Genomic DNA, 19,999 nt, shown 5'->3' with positions numbered 1-19,999 from the left:
CAGGAGTGATCTGGGCTGTCTCCCGTAAAGAAGCTCAAACGACGAGAACCCCAGGCTGCTCTGTTTCTGTCCCCTAATCACATACAAAGCCAGGGGCAACACCTGATCCCAGTCCGCCCCGTTTATCTCCAACATTTTCCTTAGCGTGGTCTTCAAGGTTCGGTTGTACCTCTCCACGAGGCCGTCTGTCTGAGGATGATAGACTGCGGTGCGTATTTGTTGTATATTCAGCATCCTGCATACCTCCTTCATCAGTTTGGACACGAATGGGGTCCCTTGATCGGTTAGTATTTCTTTCGGAAATCCCACTCGGGAAAACAGCTCAAGCATTTTATCGGCTACCTGGCGAGTGGTGGTGGAGGAGAGAGAAAAGGCCTCAGGAAACCTGGTGGCGTAGTCTACCATGACCAACACGTATTGGTGCCCTTTTTTTGTCTTAGGAAGGGGTCCGATTAGGTCCATGCCCACTCGTTCGAAAGGGACTCCTATAATGGGGAGCAGCTGTAGGGGTACCGCAGGGGGTCTGGTCATGTTCTTTTTCTGACATGTTTCACACCTCTGACAGTAGTCCATGGCGTCTCTATAAACACCCGGCCAATAAAAATGACGGAGTAGTGTCTGGGTCGTTTTCTCTGCCCCAGTGTGTCCGGCGACAAGGTGAGCATGCGAATAGTATAAGACCTGATCTCGGAACACCTGGGGGACCAATAGCTGCTCAGGATCGTCTTTCTTTCCTTGACGATACAGTAAGTCCTTTTTTATGAAGAAGCGTGGATATGACAGAGGGTTCTGTCCTTGTGTCCTTTGTGCGTGGTCCCACGCGTTGAAGAGGGAGTTATCGTTGGCTTGGGCGAACCGGAAACTCCTGTCCAGTATCCATGGTTCTTGGGTCACGAGAGCGGGCTTGGGACTCCTTCCCTCTTTTAGTCCCAGGCTGTGGTTGAACATCTCCAGGAAAGCAGGGTTGTCTGTCCCTATAATCAGGTCCTCAGGGAGGGTGTCCAACACGCCCACCTTGATGTTCTGCGGTCTACCCCCCCGGGGATATATGGGGAGGAGGGCCACCGGATAGGGGCGGACGTCCCCATGAACACACCTAATGTATACTCGGTCATCCGGTATAAGATTGGATTTTGATACGTGCTGTGTCTGTACCACGGACTGACGACACCCCGAGTCTAGTAAAGCCTGAATGAGCGCCCCGTTCACTCTCACACTTACTCGGAATGCGGGCCCATCTCTGCTGAGTACAGGATGGTTCGGGGGAGATACTTGACCTCCATTGGCTCTTCGTTGGTTCTTCTCCGGGGGCACATCCTCGCTATGTGTCCCCAGTTGCCGCAGTCGAAGCACTGCGGGCCGTTGTGGGCTTGTGGTTCGGGCCTCCAGGGCTTGGGTTTAACGACCTCTGTTCCTCGCAATGGTTTCCTTTCGGTTTTCAGGGGGGGTCGTGGTTTCTCCGGCTCCCACGCCACAGATCCTCGGAGCTGTGCCCTCGTAAACGTGGTAGCCATCTCGACGGCCTGGGCTGTGGTTAGATCGTGGTGCTGCCGTAACCATCGTTGTGTGGCATAGGGCATGGCCTCCAGGAATTGTTCCAGATACACCCTGTCCATTATCTGTTCTTTGGTGCATATCTGGGGAGTCAGCCATTTGTCTGCCGCCATCTTTAATCGAACAAACAAGGTCTTGGGGGTTTCGCCAGGGACGCCCCTTTCTTTCCTGAATTTTATACGATAGGCTTCCGTGTCCAACCCCAAGTGGTCAAGGATTATTCGCTTTATATTGGCATAAGGGGTGTCTCCAGTGGGGTTGGCCACCTGATAGGCGGCCTGGGCTTCTCCCACCAGCAAGGGGGCCAAGAAAAACGGCCATTTGGTGACAGGCCATCCACATGCGCGTGCCGCCCTTTCGAAGTTCAACAAAAATGCATCCGGATCCTCGCCGGGTATGTACTTCTGAAGGGACACTCCTCCTAGGCTTTGAGGTGTCGGGCCTGTCGAAGGGGCTGCCGAGGCGATAACCGGGTCCAGGCATGGGCTGTCACGGCAGCCTTCATTATTTCCCGGTCGGCGTCGGCCGACTGTATTTGCTTCTCTACTACCCATTCCAACCTTTCTTGTCCTTTAGCCAGTCTCTCAAGGATCGCTTCCATAGTATTTACACTGATGGCTGTTATGCCCGCATTCTCCACCACTGTGTCCGGGTCGGTGGGAATAGGCAATAGACGAGTCTTGGTAGGATTTAAAGAAGGTTTTATTGCGTGGAACAGTCTGTCGGTACATGTAGTACGCACTCGCACTGGACGGGGTGACCGACTTCTCTCCCTCTCTTTCCGGGTCTTTAGGGCGCCGTCCTGTTCTCGCCGGCGTATCGGACTCCTTCTCTTCTCTTCTTCGGGCTCCGTCTTGCCCAGACTCCACCCAAGGGGGAAGACAAGATAACAGAGGAGGTCTTAGTATCACTTCAAACACCTATAGACTGTACCAGGGAAGGGGGTGAGGGATACACCGTGCTACCCAGTAGTTTCACTCCGTTGTGTGATGACAGGTGATGAGTTATGCTACGGGCCGGCGGGTCCTCCCTTCCCAAACCTCAACCACCCAGTAACCCGACCCCGTACCTCTGTTAGCCACGCCCCTCCGGGGGAGTGGCTGGGCGAAGCGTGTGTCCGTTGCCCTCCTGGGTCCGTCGCTGCCGCTGGTCTCCTCACCGCTCCTCGCCGTCGGCTGTCCGTCTCGTCCACCGTTCCTCCGGTTGCTCCCCTTTCAGAGTGGATGCCGCCCGGTAGCTTTACCGCTTCTTCTGGTCCGTTCCCAGACCCGGCTCGGTCCAAGGCTCCAGCTGGTCCGTCTCTCCGCTCCTCTCCCGCTCTCCAAGCCTGTCCGCCCTTCCAGTATGCTTCTCCTCTTCTCTCCTCGATTCCCTCTTGATCCGCTCTCCTCTTCTCCTCGATTCCGCTGCTCCACGCCACTCCGCCACCCGCTTCCTCTCTGACCGCTCCTCCGGTGAATAAACACACCTGATCCAGGTTCTGGGCGTCTCTTGTAGGGAAGACCAGCCCCTCCTCCTCTTCCTCTGCGCTAGGCCAGTTAAAGGGGCCGTGCTCGTATTCCTCCTCGTCGCAGCTGTATTGTATGGCCCCAGGGGACCATCCTGATGAGTCGGGTACCTGTTGAGAAAAGAGGGGGGGGTCACAGGTTATGGGCTCGGACAGGGGTACAGGGGGTTTGCGCCCCTCCACCCGGTTACAAGGGGGGAATATATACAAGCGTCATCTCCTACTGCTGGGACTGGTGGTGGCCAAGAGGGACCTAGCACGGGCATGGAAGGGAGTGCGAGCCCCCCCACTGTGTGCATGGAAGCCTGGATTAGACTACTTTATGGGGCTGGAGCGCCCGGTGTTTGAGGGCAGAGGATGCCCCCGTAAGCATTATAAGATCTGGAAAAGGTGGGCGGAGTATAGGGGACTGCTCCTGGACCCTCCGATAGAACTGGTGAATGACTGGCAGGAGGCGAGTGGCCCACAGACCTAGGGAGATACACGGTACCGGGCACGTTCAAACCAGGTGATGAAGGTTTAATACAATGACTTGCAAAGGGTTAGGGAGGGATAAGGGGTGGGTAGTTGGGAAGTTGGGTAGTTGGGGATGGGGGTGGAGGGTAGGGGGGGGTTTTGCCTGACCCGTAACATTGTTTGAGATTTGTGATAATGCAAAAACATGTCTTGATATTTGGTGGCACTCTCCTGCCTGTGGAGAGCCACATGTATGCTTCTCTCTGACCAATCAATAAAAATTTTGTTGTGAAAAAAAAAAAAATCCCAGACGGTCACAGCTGTGTAGTGCTTGTTGGCTCCGTTGAGGGGGACCCTGGAGCGTGCCCTCGGTTTAATTTATGAAGTCTAGAGCGAGCGTATCGTAACATAAGTTACGTAACCTATTAATTAATTTCCTATAAAAAAAATTCCAGACAGTGTGGCTGCGGTGTGGATTGCTGCGGATGGTTTGGAAGGCGTACTTTAGAGCTCCTTGTCATGGCTAGTAGTGTGAATGGCCCCCTAAAGATCCTGTCCCTTAATGTTAAGGGCCTTAATTCGCCCAATAAGCGCAAGCAGATCTGGCACTATCTCCTGCGGCATGACCCAGACATCGTTTTCTTACAGGAGACCCACCTTCTCCAGGCGGACACTGGGCGCATGGCGCACCCTAGATACCCTCTCCAGTACTGGGCGACAGCAGATACGAAGACGGCAGGGGTGGCGATACTGTGCAAGGCTGGCATCAGGCGGGGGGAGAATAGGCTTTTCCGAAGTGGAGATGGGCGTTTCCTTAAGGTGGCTGTTGAGGTGGGTCCGCGTAGACTTACGCTGTGCAATGTGTATGCCCCCAATCTGGCGCAGGATCGTTTCCTTTGAGACCTCTTGCGGGAGCAGGTACCTCAGGGCAGTCCCTCTCTCATCCTTGGGGGAGATTTTAATATGGTTTGGTGCCCCTCGATTGACCGGAGCGCGGGATCCTTTAATGGGGCTGGCGCGATGTCGTTGGCGCTTCATAGGCAGATTGGCGAACTAGGGCTGTTTGACGCGTGGCGCTACTTCTCCCCAGATAAGAGAGAATACTCCTTCTATTCGAGCGCCCATCGATCCTACTCCCGCATCGACCATCTATTCTTGTCCCACGACCTCCTCAGGGATGTACTGGACGTGGGGATGTCGGACATATCCATCTCGGACCACACGCATGTGGATCTGCTTCTTCGGGATCCGTGGAACTGTCCCCCCCGGGAACGGAGATGGTATCTGCCACCGCATATCCTTCGGGACGAGGCATCTGTCGAGGACATTCGCGTAGCTATCACCTCCTATTTTGATACCAATGACCTGCCCGAGACGCCTTTTTCGGTGGTCTGGGATGCCTTTAAGGCCACGATACGGGGCCACATTACTTCCCTGGTGATTGCGAAGGCACGTGAGGGGAGAGCGATGGAGGACGGCCTGGTAAGGGACCTGAGAGCTGCTGAGGCGCGGGATGCGTGCGAACAGGGCTGAGGGCTCCCTTTTGGATCTGAAACAACTACATTTTGACGGCAGGGATAAGGTCGGAAAACTCCTAGCGAGAAGGCTGAGAGTCAAGGCGGCCAGATCCCATATAGCGAGGGCGCGAGCAACGGCAGCGGAGGACAAGATGCGGGCGTTCCGGGATTATTACACATCGCTGTACACTGCGGAACCACCAACCCCTGCCCTGATGGAGGAAGTCTTGGAGCACTATGGCGGGTCGACGTTGCAACCTCTCGTGACTGAGCTGCTGGAGGAATCGATAACGCAAGAATAGGTGGCCTCGGCTATTAGAGAGCTCAATCTAGGGAGGACGCCTGGACCTGACGGCTTGCCACTTTCCTTCTATCGCATGTTCCAGGCTCAGCTGAGTCCTTACCTCCTTCGACTTTTTGCCTCTTTCGATGAGGGTCAGGGCCAATCCCCAGACATGGGGAGGGCGGAAATAGCCTTAATCCCGAAACCTGGGAAAGACCCCGCACTTTGCTCGTCGTATCGCCCGATAGCGTTACTCAATACCGACTTTAAAATATACACCAAGGTATTGGCTAAGCGGCTGGACCCCCATATGCCCGATCTCGTCGACCCAGACCAGGTGGGCTTTATCCATGGACGCCAAGGGGCCGACAACGTGCGCAGAATCGCGCATTTAGTGGGGAAGGCCCAACATTGGCAGATTCCGGCCTGTCTCCTCTCATTGGACGCTGAGAAAGCGTTCGACCGGGTGGATTGGTCGTTCCTCCGGGCGGTCCTTTGCAAAATGGGACTTGGTCCAAAGATGGTCGCCAGGATCATGGCACCCTATATGGCACCAAGGGCCCGGATCCGTGTGAATGGGCGGTTAACGGACCCATTCAACATCGGTAGAGGGACTAGGCAGGGCTGTCCTCTCTCGCCCTTGCTGTTCGCCCTGGTGATAGAGCCTCTGGCGGATATGATCCGTCGCAACCCGGGCGTCCACGGCATTCCGATGGGCGGGCGAACGCATAAAGTTGCGCTTTACGCGGATGATCTCATCCTCACCCTTACAGAGCCCCGACAGTCCTTACCAGCGCTCCATGCGGTACTCTGCACCTTCGAGGGCGCCTCCGGTCTTAAAATCAATCATGAAAAGTCCTGGGTACTTAACCTCACGATCCCTCCGTCGGACGTTCCTTCGTTGGAGCAGTTATGCCCATACCAATGGACGACTCGCCACATTCGATACCTCGGCATACTCCTGACCCCCTCGACGGATGGTCGTCGCTTAACTGGAACGAGTGTCGCAGATCGGTCCTTGAGGACCTGAGACGGTGGAAGTCCCTCATCCCCTCATGGCTGGGGAGACTCAACGCAATCAAAATGACTATCTTGCCCAAACTCCTTTACCTATTCCAATGCCTGCCCACACCTATCCCCTTGCCACATATCCGCGCCTTGCAAAAAGACTGCACCAACTTCATATGGGGGGGTAAGAGGCCCCGCTTCTCCCAAACGCTCCTTATGGCCCCGAGAGATTGTGGAGGGCTCGCGTGCCCTAATCTAGCGGATTATTATTGGGCAGCTCACCTGCGTTTTGTGATGGAATGGGGCACCAGGAGGAGTGAAAAGGGATGACTTCATATGGACAGAGCGGTCGCTGGGCGTACTATCTGGAATCTGGCTTGGACTCATAAAGCGGGGCGATCTCCGAGCGCGTATCTGGCGGTACCCACAAGGACAGTGCTGGACGTGTGGGATAGGATAGCGGTAAAGAGGGGCCTCACGACTTTTCCCTCCCCACATACCCCTATCGAGGGCAACCCGTGGTTCCCGCCGGCTTATCACACCAGAGCCTTTGATAAATGGACGCAGGGCGACTGCAGAGTCCTCACCGATCTCTTTGACGGGGGTACCATTAAATCTTTTGCCCACTGTAGAGAGGAGTTCCGGCTTCCGCAGACGGCTGAGTTGCAATATCGCCAGCTGCGCCACTGGGTCTTGACGGACGAGATATACTCGGGGGCCACACGGGACTTTACTCCGTTTGAGCGCCTGGCCCGCTCCTGCACTGACACGAAGGGCCTAATTTCCCAGATCTACCAGATACTACAACACCCTCAGGCCCCGCCTTCACAACCATACCAACAGAGATGGCACACGGCGCTAGGAGCCGTTGTCACGCCGACACAGTGGACTCGCTTATGGAGAGATATCCCCAAAGTGTATCGCAGCATCCCACAACAAGAAAACGCATATAAGGTAATGACTCAGTGGTATTACACGCCACAGCGCTTGAACAAAATGTTCTCCTCCTCCTCTCCCGGTTGCTGGAGGTGCCATCATGTGCCTGGGGATTTCTTGCACATCTGGTGGGCCTGCCCCCTGATTGCCATTTTTTGGAAAGAGGTCCTGAGCCACATACGAGGGGTCTTGGGGTTCCCCTTGCCTGATGCCGCTAGTACAGTGTTGTTGGGAATTAAACATGCCGATCTGCTCGCCCTGACCCGATGTGAATGGATTATATCATTACAAATGCTAGGTGCTGCCAGACAACTCATTGCCCTGTACTGGAAGAAGGCAGAACCCCCCCCCCCCATTGCTGCATGGTTTGGGAGACTATGGCAAGTCATCACTATGGAATTACTCACCGCGAGATTGCAGTCTCGCACCACGCGCTTTGAGAAGGTGTGGCAGCCCTTGGTGACCTATCTATGCAAAACTGAACACGCACGGAGCATGCCTCCTAGGCTGAGGGCGCTGCGTTTAGTGGACGATGCGGTGATCCCCTTCACTCCGCGTGGTCCCACGAGATGACGACCATGGGGACTGAACTAGGTTCCCTGCGGTGTGCCATGAAGACTGCACCTCCCTGAGATCTCTGGTCCCCTCTTCTCTGGCTTTCTCTTTTCTGTCTTTCCCTCTTCTCCCTCCTTGAACTATTCTTATTATTCTGTTGCCTTCATCTAGGCTTCTGGTTGTATGTTGGATCGATCTGGTCTGTTACTTGTTCAGGTTTGTCCTCGGGTGGATGCCCGCTCTCACGGGCTTGCTCCTTTGAGTGGTGATACCATGGAATGGTGGGCGGCACACGCTACTCTATACACACACCCGGCTCACTAGGGGTTCTAGTGGACTGTTGTATCTGCCTGAAGTGCTCATTGACCATGTATACACAGTTTATTATTGCAACGTAATTCTTGTTTCTTTTTTGGACGCGGTCGGCCCACTGAGGGTTGTAGGCTTATCGCTGTGTAATTGTCACCTGTTTCCCCAGCGTGCCCCTTTCGGGGGGTAAAATAAAAACAGACGTTGAGACAAAAAAATCCCAGACAGTCACGGATGTGTAGTGTTTGCTGGCTCTGTGCTGAGGGGGCCCCTGGAGCACGGGGGTGCGGGGTCTGTGTTACGCCCCTGTGCAGGGGGGCCTCGGATCCTGCACTACTGAATGGCACAGACGCCATAATGGCACAGCTCAGGGTCAGCTTTTGAGCCATTGATAAGAGATGTGATGCCCTCGCTGGGCGCCTCGTTAGTATGGGCAAGCAGTAAGATGGACACCGCTAGGTTGGGCGTTGCAGAGGAATGAATTTCAGACCTTGAAGATGGGGCCACAAAAACACAAAGTGACTGAAAAGACTGAAGGACTGTTCAAATCGGAGGTCATTAAAAAAGAAGACCTTGTGGTGCGAGCCAGATGCTACAACCTGCACATTCTGGGGTTAGCCGAATCCACAGACACCGGACGCCTAGATCTCTTTGTTGAATACTTGCTGACTGACTTATTGGGAAGACCGAACTTCAAGTCCAAGTCACCTTTGTTGTGGAACGGGCTCATTGCTCTCTGGGCTAATACCCCACCCCTGACAACCCCTCTGTGACAGATAATTGCCAGACTGCTTAATTTCCAGGACTGGGATGTGGCCCTGAGGTTAGCCCAGGAAAACAGTCCCCTGAAATGGTTGGGCTCCACAATCTCCTTATTCCCAGATTTTACAATGGAGGTTCAAGAGACCCTCCAAAAGCTCACAGACATCAAATTAACCCTCCAGAAGCTGGAATGATGTTACATCATGATGTACCCGGCCCACCTCAGGATGGATGTGGAAGGCAAGACACACTTTTTCGACATCTTAACAACAGCCCAGGAATTCTGCAAGCAATGCACTCTGGACTGCATGCCCTTGCAACGATCCATTCCAGAACGATGCCCCCTGGATTTATACTCTAGTGCAGTCCTATTCTCCACGGAATTGAGCGAACCCACTGCACGACACTGTTGTGTCTCCCCACGATGGTGCTGTGTGCTTTGTCACTAGGTCCCCTTGCTGTAATACACAGCAGTCCCCGAGGTCTGCCTCACACTTGCAGGACAATGACTCATCCCTCTTACTACCTTACAAGATTCCTCCACTGACTTGGCTTAGCCACAGCACTGTTACCACTCCCAGTGGTACACACTGTTATGGTGACTGTGCATGTTTCTTTGGTTCATGAGAATTTATGCAAAGGGAATCACTGGACTAGTTTCTACCAGTGTGGGTGGAGGGAGTGGGGTGGAAGGAGGAGGGATCCATGGGACTGTTTGTGTTAGTATTTGTTGTTTCTCTACCATTTCAGATTGTAAATTCCTATGCACACCACCACACAGAGTCTCCTACACTCCTTAAAGTTGCAATCACTGTATCCTGAGATGCAGAGAGCAGAATTTATGTTCCTGTCTTAGACCCTCAGAGGCCTAAACAACTCATGTAAGGGCAAGCAGGTTTCACAGTATCTCTCATACCAAGGCCTGCAAATTACCTTTTCACAAGAGATTCATCTACCAACTGAGAAGCCCCACACATTTACATCAACATGGGGCCTACATCACTATTATTCATGAAACAGCACATATTTTTGGGGTGTCGCCAATCTCATCCACAAGGATGAGGAAGACAGATACGCACTAGTGACAGGGACACTGTCAGGACATCTGGTACTGCTTGTTAACATCTACCCCCCCCCAATTTCAACTCTCCTGAATTCTTTCAGGCACTACACACTCAGATTGGGCACATGGACTTTGACAACATAATCATGGGGAGTGACTTTAATCCACTGGTGGATGCCTCCCTTAACACTTTAGTGGTTTCATGGGCTGGTAAGCCACGTTCGCACCATGAGCCCTAACACCAGCATACACTCACTACTCTGCCCCCCACAATACATGGTACCTCATCGACTACTGGTTCATTTCCATTCTTCTAGGTCCTTGGCTAGGCACAGTCAAACACTTAGCTGGCACACTCTCGGACCATTCACAGAGACAGGGAACAGGTGATGCGGCTAAGCTACGGCCCACTATTGATAAGTTGACTACACAGGTAGACTGGTAGACTTGTCTCTATTATGAATGGAGTGGCTTCGGCGTGCCACACCTTCACCTGTATTTTCTAGCCCAACAATGTCACTATGCCCAGCACTTGTTTCACGCAGATGCACCCCTATCCTACAGCAAACCTGAAACTTACCAGGCCGCTCCGCTGCCGCTGGCTTCCATCCTTTCAGTGGGGATCCCTCTTGACTTCAACAGACATATCCACCACCAGCTGGACTTGGAGAAAACTCCTGCAACTACTGGGGGGTTGAGAGGACTCATTACTTTAACTCACCCTCACTGATAGTGCTGAACTACCCTGGCTACCCATTACCCAGGAAACCCTAGTCAAGAATAATGGTGAGACATGCCCTCCACACGTTCAGGTATCTTTTCCCCTGACAGGCATACCCTTACCGTTTCTATGTACGTCCGCTTCGCCACTGCCTCCAGCATGGACCACTTTGTGATGCACCATATTCATAGTACATTATGGGCCTCTATCCTGACGCATGCATCTGAGGAATTCACCACCTGACCCTAGTTATCGACAGTGAGAATGGGGGGCACCTAGTCTCAAAACTATATCAAGCATGCGTGGCCTTACTGCCCACTCACTATGAGAAAGTCGGGCAATTGAGAGGCAGATCTGGGATGCCAACTGAATGACAAGGTATGGGTGGCCTGCTTCACACAAACATGTCTGGTATCATGTAACCACTGCCACAAACTCATACATTTCAAGTTTTTGCACAAAGCCTATGTTACTCCCATTGATCAACACTGGTTTGACCACACAAGGTCTTCTGACTGCCCTAAGTGCCACCTTGTGGAAACAAACTTCATACACATGGTGCGGATGTGTAGGCATATTGTATCATAATGGTACTCGATCTGCTTCCGATTAGCCTGATGGCTGATAATGACCCAAGCCCAGACCTGATACAGGCATTTTTAGACTACGTACAGGATCTACCAAAAAGTATCCGTTGCTTCGCTACTCGCGACATGTAGTACTGAATTGCCTGCTGTCGGCTTCCTATTTAGAGCTGTGCAGGTCTTGTTGTCACTTATAAATACTTTTAGATCAAGAAAATTAACCTGCAAGGAGCTGATCTTACTGGTGAACCTAAGATTGATATCATTTCTGGTCAGGCATGCTATGTATTGTATGGCTGGCTCTTCAGTCCCTCGCCAAATGATGACTAAATTATGGATATATCTTCTCCAGTGTATTATCTTCTCTACCCACTCATCATAGGCATCTGACCAGGCTACCTGCTTCTCCCACCAGCCCACAAACAAGTTTGCATAGCTGTGGATGAAGGAGGTGCCCATGGCCATGCCTTGGGTTTGTGTATACAATTGGTCCTGGAAAATGATGATATTGTTATGCAGGCAAAATCGACTTAATGAAATAATTTGAAACAAGTGTTTCTGGATACTAATGGATGATAAGCTAGCATGAGTTGCCATATATTATCAGTGCACACAGGGCCAAGATCCGTGTCTCAGTGCCTCCACAATGTGTCGAGTGAGACTGCGGTGTACATGCGCATGGTGTCAGCTAACCACAGCGTCTGGTGTCCCCAGTGCCCATGACATGTAGATAATAGATAACACAATGCTGTGGGGGTTCCTGTCGCACCCCTCCCCAGGAATGGTTCATTTTCCCAAAAAGGGATGCATGAAGGAGGAATTGACCAGGTGGGGGTTCAGAGCCAGCCAGTAAGTCCTCTATGGAGAGGAGGGTTGCGTCTTGATACAGGTCACCTAAGGTGTGTAAGCCTGCTGCGTGCCACTACATTAACTCCCTGTGGAAAGTGGATATGCGCCCGCACGGCATTCCAATTAGCGGCAGGGCTGGGGAATAGGGCTTTGTTGAGTAGGTGAGAAACAGGGCCCTACTGTAGCATCGGTAAGTGGTTAGAAGGAGCGGTGTGCTTGGTGGTGTAGTCCTGGTGAGAGGGTTGAACAGAGCAAGCACCTTCTCCAAGTCCCAGAAAGGAAGGAGCGTTCTGACATCCGCCAGGTTGCCCCCTGCAAACCAATGCGATATGCATTGGAGTTGGGAGGCCAACTTATATTGCTCAAAATTGGGAACATTGAGTCCACCACTGTCTGTGGGGAGGCAAAGCTTGAGTAGCGTCACCCTATGATGTGTATTGTGCCAGATGAGATCTCCTATCAAGCTTTCTAGGGTACGGAAAAAGGGGCAGTGTATAAATGGTGGGAGTTTGGCAAAAAAAAATACAATAATCTAGGCAAGAGTACTATTTATATAGGGGCCACTCTTCTGTTTACTCACAGTGCTAAGGCCTGCCAGAAAGATACCTGTGCCTGCAGTGCAGTGACCGGATGAACCAGGTTGCCGTCCAATAGGTCTTTGTGTGTATGGTAAATACATGTCCCCAGGTAAGGGAAAGTGGATGGTTGCCATGTGAGAGCAACATCTTTCACCATATACAATGGGTCTGGGGAATCAATGTTGAAAGGGGAGAAGCATGACTTGGCTCAACTAATTTGAAGACCAGAAATGGTGTCAAATTTAAGCAGGAGCGCTGAAATAGTAGGGGGCTTAGAGCGGATATCTCGGAGCTACAGCAGCATGTTGTCTGCAAATAGAGAGGAGTGATGGTTGTCTATTGTACATAAATTGCTTCGTTTTTGGTTAAAAAAGAATTCTAAAAGATAAAAGGGCACCAAAGGGAACATTTCCTTTTCAGTACAAATGAGAAAACACTGGATTTTGTTGCACTTTTACTGCTTTGGTGTCCTCTGACTTTAAAGCAGTACAAGTACAGTTCTACCTCGAAACAATTTTCTATTATGGACGCTCCCGCTATGACTAACTTGAGCCATGGTAAGCCACCTAATATGCCCTTACAAGGATCCGCACAGTCCCTGGAGCCTCCTAATACTCTTTGGAAGTACGACAAAACTCATAGGGGCAGATTTATGAAGGCCTTGCGCCGCCGATGCGTCATTTTTAATATGGGAAAAAGTGGCGCACCGGCGGCGCAAGGCCTTCATAAATCTGCCCCATATGGTTTTAGCTCACTGTGCGTTGCTGTGTAGTGGTCAACAATTTCACAGCTGAATTCTGAGCGGGGTCTTGGTAAGGGCAAGCAAAGCTAGGCTCTTCCTCTCTCTTTAACTGACCGGGGTATTAAGATTCTTTCTGAAAGCTCTGGTATCAAGATTATGGCACTAAAGATCACTGTGCATACAGATTCCTCTAGAACAAATGTCTTGTACCAATACTTTTCTTAGTTTTATATTGTGATGGTCTAAAAAGCATTGTTTTAAGAGCCGTATCTCCTTATACATCAGGGCAAGGTCTATATCATGAAAACCTTCAGCAACCAGGTTGAGGCCCAGAAGAGGCAATGCTCTTGTTTTGCTGAAACAGTGATGTATACATTATCTATGATCTAGTGTATGAGCTGCAGACACTGCAGCGAAGAATCATTAAGAGACAACCATAACTCTGTTTCCAAATATGTGCTGCAGGCACTTTAGTCAGGCGGCAGCTTGCACCAGCATTTCTCCTGTTTGCGCCGCCGAAAACAGAACCAACCTAGCCATGAAAGTGGGGAGAGGATGTGTCATAATGGCCAGAGCTGCCGACTTCAGAGCCGGGATATCCAGGTTCGAGTCTCAGCGTCTCAACATCCTGTGAATCTAGACTTAAACGCCCCGTAAATTAACGTGCCCTTAACTGGTGTTAATGAAAAGCACCGGTGTTGATGATTTAAGTGTCGGTACTGAGCACCGGAAACCACTGGCTCAAATTAAACACTGGCTGCAGGCAGCACAATTTGAAGGAAAACGTGCATGGACCAGTTCTTAGCAGCAGTACAGAAGCAGAACATGTAAATGATATAGCCCCAAATCACAAGTTCAGCTTTCATTCCTACTACACTATTTGCAAAATAAAGCTTGGAACCTATGGTGCTGACAAAAATCACTATATAAATTAAGGCGACATATTTAAAGTAATCGTAGAACTGTGCTAGTTTTTTCACCACAGCAGAAAATGTGCTAGAACAGGGAACGCTGGAAGGAGCATAGTCCTCACACTGCTTTAAAATATAACAAAGTTCCACATGTGTGGTCAAAATCAATTCTTAGCGGTTCCAATACTGATTTCTTTTTTTTTTGGTCGTAAGACTTTTTATTAACATTTGCCAATTATACACAGCATTATGCCTACAACCCTGAGGCCGGCTGACATACACATCGATAATTCGAAACAATAAATACACAGCTATTCAGCCGACAACCTTCGGTCCGGCAGCAATTAATGACATTCCGGCAGAAAATATGACAATAATTAAAAATCAGAGTCCGTCTTACTTTTATGTATTATAACCATAACTCAACTTGTGACTCAACAGGCTTGGTGTGCAACGTACATTTTAGCAATCATTTATCTAGTCTCTCACACCGGTAGGTCAGCTCAAGCGCTCGCCGTTTCCCTCCCAGTCCCTGGGGGCCCCTAAAGTAAATGGCTGATCAACCTGTCGACCCCCGATTCACCTCATTGCCAGTATTGTTGGTCATTGACTGGGTTACTTAGTCTACGTCTTCCTCGTCCTCTGAACTGTCAATGTCTGCCTCTAATAGGGGTCCACACAGGTCTCCCCGGTAGCTATTCCAGGGCTGCCACATCTTGTTCCACTTTCGAGGGTTAGCTCTCATTTTATACACTGCTCGCTCAGTCACCAGAAGCATATCCATGTCCCTGCACCACTGCGCTAAAGTCGGTGCATCTGCCGCTCCCCATCTCTGTGCTATATCTCGTTTAGCGACCATGATACCCATGATACCCACTGCTGTCCCTGACATGTCAGTTCATTCGGTCCCCATACATTTAGGAGGCACACACGCAGGTCAGGTGTGAGGGACACCTCTAGAGTCTGGGAAATTGTGCGTAGTACTTGCCGCCAGTAGTCAGCAATGATCGGGCACTCCCAGAGTGTATGCAACAATGTACCTTCCTCCCCACAGCCCCTAAGACAATATGGGTGTTCAGCCCTGTACAATTTGTGTAAGGTGGTCCTCGTGAAGTAAACCCGGTGTAGTATCTTAAATTGCACCAGCCGGAACCGTGCCGAGATGCCCGCTTCCTTCGGGGATGCCATCGCAGCATTCCAGTCTGTCTCATCCATATCGCCTAACTCACCCTTCCATTTCTCTCTCAGCTTATGTAAGGGATCTGGCAAGTTATTCAGTAGTTTTCGGTATGTGAGGGAAGTGGTGCTAGTCTGCATGTAGTCAGTGAGCAGGCGATCCTCCAGCTGAGATGACTCCGGGACCTCAGTACCTGCCTCAATTGCCGTAACCAGTGCATGCCGTATTTGGATATAACGGTAGGTTTCGTTAGGTCCTAGGTTGTACTGTTGTTGTAGGTGTGAGAAAAGGACTGTGATGCGGGGCGGTCCCGGACCCCTCCCGGACTGCCTGTTCTCGGACACACCCCCTTCTCGGACAGCGAGCCTGAGGCGTCCGTGGACATCACCATGACAACCCGTACCCCTCCCCTCTTTTCCTTGCAGGAACCTATCAGGAACGGGCACGGACCGGAACTACACCCCCATGACCCCGGAAGTCCCTCCTCAACGACCGAGCCGGAACACGGAAAAAGGAGAAGCCGGGACAGAGACGCCGTCGGAGCAGCGAACTCGTGGCAGGAGGCTCGGACCGGAGAAGGCGCAGACCAGACGAAGGAAGAGGACGAAGAGTGGAGCGAGGACTGGTGGAGTCCAGAGGAGGAGGCTGAAGAGCGGCCGCAACTCACCAGGGAGTTGCGGCGGAGCGTGTGAGTACCAACAATCCACCTCTGTAAGCACACTAGGTGCCTTGTAAATATTGATCTCTCTCTTAGTCACACCAGGCCTGGCCATCACTGTTGAATACTTGTATAGCACGTCACCACTTGTACAGCACGTAGTGTATAGGACACCCCTCACGCCCCCCCACCAAACACTCTTTTCTCTTTTCCCGTTCCTCCCGAGTCCATCCCTTCCGCCCTTTCCTCACCGTCGTTTCCGTCTACCCCTTCACTAACCTCCGGGTGCTGGTTACGGGTCAGACCATAGAAAGAACAGCTGGACTAACCGCTCCTTTGTTTTGTCCCTTTACCTCCGAGGAACTCCCCAGCATCCGACCTCCTCGAGGGACCATCCAAATCCAAAGACCCTGCAGAAGACGATCGAGGCGTCCCCTCCACGACCTTCGCTTTTGTACTGCATCTTTCCAGCTTTGTACCATCACTGTTCTCTTGCACAATAAAAGATACGCTATTGCCCACTACATACGCCCTCCGTGCCTGATATTCCGGCCCGCCGTCGTCCCACGATCACAAGGACCACCCCATCTTTTGTCCACATGTCTTCTACCGTGTAGATTCCTATGTTGTCCCACAGAGTGAATCCCTTGCTATGTCTCAAGTGACCCAATGCCTTAGTGTCCCACAGAGGTGTAAGTTTCGTTATGACACCCCCCACCCGAGCCTCGCCTGCGCCCTGTGCCACAATGCCACTGTGTGTTTAGTCGGGCCCTTTAGTTTCGCTGCAAGTCCCTTGTGATACAGTGGGGCCAGCAGACTGTGCGTACCCAACTGTGCTCTGTCCGCGAGATAGGCCGGGTCGTCCTGTGGGGCGTGCAGCCATTGGTTAAGAACTTTAAGGTGTGCTGCCCAGTAGTACAACTGTACATTTGGCAGGGCTATCCCCCCGTCGTACCAGCCTCGGTTGAGCTTCAGATGTGCTATACGAGCTGGGTGGCCTCCCCATAGCAAGCCAGTTACCACAGCCGTTACTTTTTGGAAGTAAGATGGTGGCACTAGGGTCGGTGTATTTTCCAGTACATAAAGAAAACGTGGCAGCGTCATCATTTTAAACAGCGCTGCCCGCCCCAGCAGTGTCAGAGGAAGGGCCTTCCAGTGTCTCACATCAGTCTTCAATCGCGTGAGCGGTGGAAGCAGATTCAGCTCAGAAAAGGTTGTGTTGTCGCGGGTGATATGAATCCCCAGGTATTTAAAGGAGGTGTTTGCCACCGCCAACAGGCAGTCGCTAGGGAGATTTGGAGCAGGACCCCTCAGCTCGTAGATAACCGATTTTGTCCAGTTAATCGTATATCCGGAGGTCTGTCCGTGAGTATCACATAGTGCCAGGAGCACCGGAATACCCCTCTCTGGGTCCGATAAATAGATTAGCATGTCATCAGCATAGAGGGAGATTCTGTCCTCCCAATTGTCTCCCCAGTGTATTCCTCTCAATAATGGGGAAGTTCTAATGACAGTGGCCAGTGGTTCCAAGACCAAGGCGAATAGCAGAGGTGAAAGCGGGCATCCCTGCCTCGTCCCCCAAGCCAATGGTATCTCGCGGGAGATGCGGCCGTTCGCTGCCACATGTGCCACCGGACTCGCGTATAGGAGCCGTATCCAGGAAATGAATTTGGGGCCGAAGCCCATGTGGGCCAGCACCTCAAAGAGATACTGCCATTCCACCATGTCGAACGCCATCCTGGCATCCAACGACAGGATGGCCGCCGGTTCCGTCAACAATGGGGCTCGCGCCACCGCTCCGTGTACTCTTTGGAGGTTCAACGCCGTGCTCCTGTGTGGCATAAAGCCCGATTGATCCGGGTGGATCAAGTGTGTGAGGTGAGGCATCAGTCTGGTAGCCAGCAATTTCGCTAGAATTTTGGTCTCGGCATTGAGGAGAGATATCGGGCGATAGGACGCACACTCAGTGGGCGGCTTGCCCGGTTTCGGGATCGCCACAATGGTCGCCATACGTTGATCTAGAGGCAGGATCTCCCGCTCAAGGCTTTCCGTGTACATGGCCAGTAAGGGTTTGCTTAACGTTTCTGACATTGCCTTATACCATTCAATAGGGATCCCGTTAGGGCCCAGCGCTTTGCCGGAATGGATTGCGTTGATGGCCAACTGAATCTCCTCCGGCGTTAATTCAGCTTCTAGCTCATTTACTGCTTCTTGTGATAGGGTCGGAGTCGGTATATCGTGGAGAGCCGCCATCGCCGCCCCGCTGTTATTTCGACATCCGTGGTGTATACCTTCTGAAAGTGATCGGCCAAGGTTTCTATAATCAACGACGGGCGCGTGTGTAACATCCCGTCGGGATCCCGCAGCTGCAGTATATTTCTACTACCTCCCTTCTTTTTGTCCAACCTGGCCAGGAGTTTACTCGCCTTATCCCCAATGTCGTAGACTCTATGCGCGGTCGCCGCGATGTTTTCAACTGTTCATCGCCTAAGGTGGTCGTCATTGAGCTGCTGGCAGAGTTGAAGCGAGTGCAGTGTGTCCGCCGTCGGGTCCGCCATGTGGGCTGTATTCGCTGTGTTAAGTTCTAATTCTAGTTCTAGTAGTTCCCTTTTCTGTGTGCGCTTGTGCCCCGCTATGGTCGTGATGGCCTGCCCTCTCAGAACCGTTTTATAGGCTTCCCATAAGATCGTGGGGGATTCTACCGAGGCCGCGTTTTCTGCGAAATAGTACCGGGTCATCTTTTTCAGTTCCTTACGTATGGACGGTATCTTAAGATATCCCGGAAAAAACGGGTATATTCTTTTGCGGGCCCTCTCTGAGCATGACAAAGTCAGTGTTAGCGGAGAGTGGTCTGATATGCCCCTAGGTCTAATCTGTATGTCATCTATGGTGAGGAGGCCATCGCCCAGGGTGAGAAAATAGTCGATACGGGACAGACTATTATGGGCAGTGGAGTAGTAGGTGTACTGCTGGTCGTCAGGGTGCATATGTCGCTAGATGTCCACCAGCCCCTGCGCCTCCAGGAATTCACTGAATCGGGAGGGACCAGGGGTCTGCGTCCGGACCGGGAATCTATCCTGCGTGTTGTGTGCTACTGCGTTGAAGTCTCCACCTATAATAAGGTCTCCCTCCGGGAGTTCCAGGAGGAACTTCCCTAGGTCAGGAAGGGCGATTGTGTGAAGTGCTGGTGGAATGTAGACGGACACTATAGTTAGTGATTTGCCTTCCCATTGTCCATGCGCCGCCGCGAAGCCGCCTTGGTCATCCGTTTTAGTGGTCTGTAGTATAAACTGAGATGACTTTCGCATCAGTATGCCCGTCCCGCGTGATCCTGAGGTGAAGTCTGAATGCACTATCATGTGATATCCTCGTCTGTCTAGCGCCTGACTAGCCGTACCAACCAAGTGTGTCTCCTGAAGAAGAACTAAAGCAGGACTCAATCTTCTAATACCCTGCAGAACCAGCCCCCGCTTAATCTTGTCCCCCAGCCCCTGTACATTCCAGGACAGTAACTGCAGTGGTGCCACCGGCCCCGTGCGGGGTCCCCCATCTAGCCTGCGTGTTGTGTGCCATTTCTTTCTTGGAGTGGAAGACATGTTTGTGTTACGGATTGGAACCTTCGCGTCTGCCGTGTGTTGACCAATGTGTCTTTGCCATCGTGCCATACCAAACCACTACGAGTCAAACAATTAGAAAGACTGAAATCAACCCCTCCCTGAACTCCCCCCCCCTCCCTGCCCCCCTGCTATACGGACATGGAACCGCCCGCCCCCCCAACTTAGCAGAGTGCTTAACCTATCCCCACACAGAATACTTGCACGTTGGGGTG

Source organism: Lissotriton helveticus, chromosome 7 (assembly GCF_964261635.1).
Source record: "Lissotriton helveticus chromosome 7, aLisHel1.1, whole genome shotgun sequence".
NCBI classification, from domain to species: domain Eukaryota; kingdom Metazoa; phylum Chordata; class Amphibia; order Caudata; family Salamandridae; genus Lissotriton; species Lissotriton helveticus.
Note: the sequence above shows the minus strand (reverse complement) of the source record.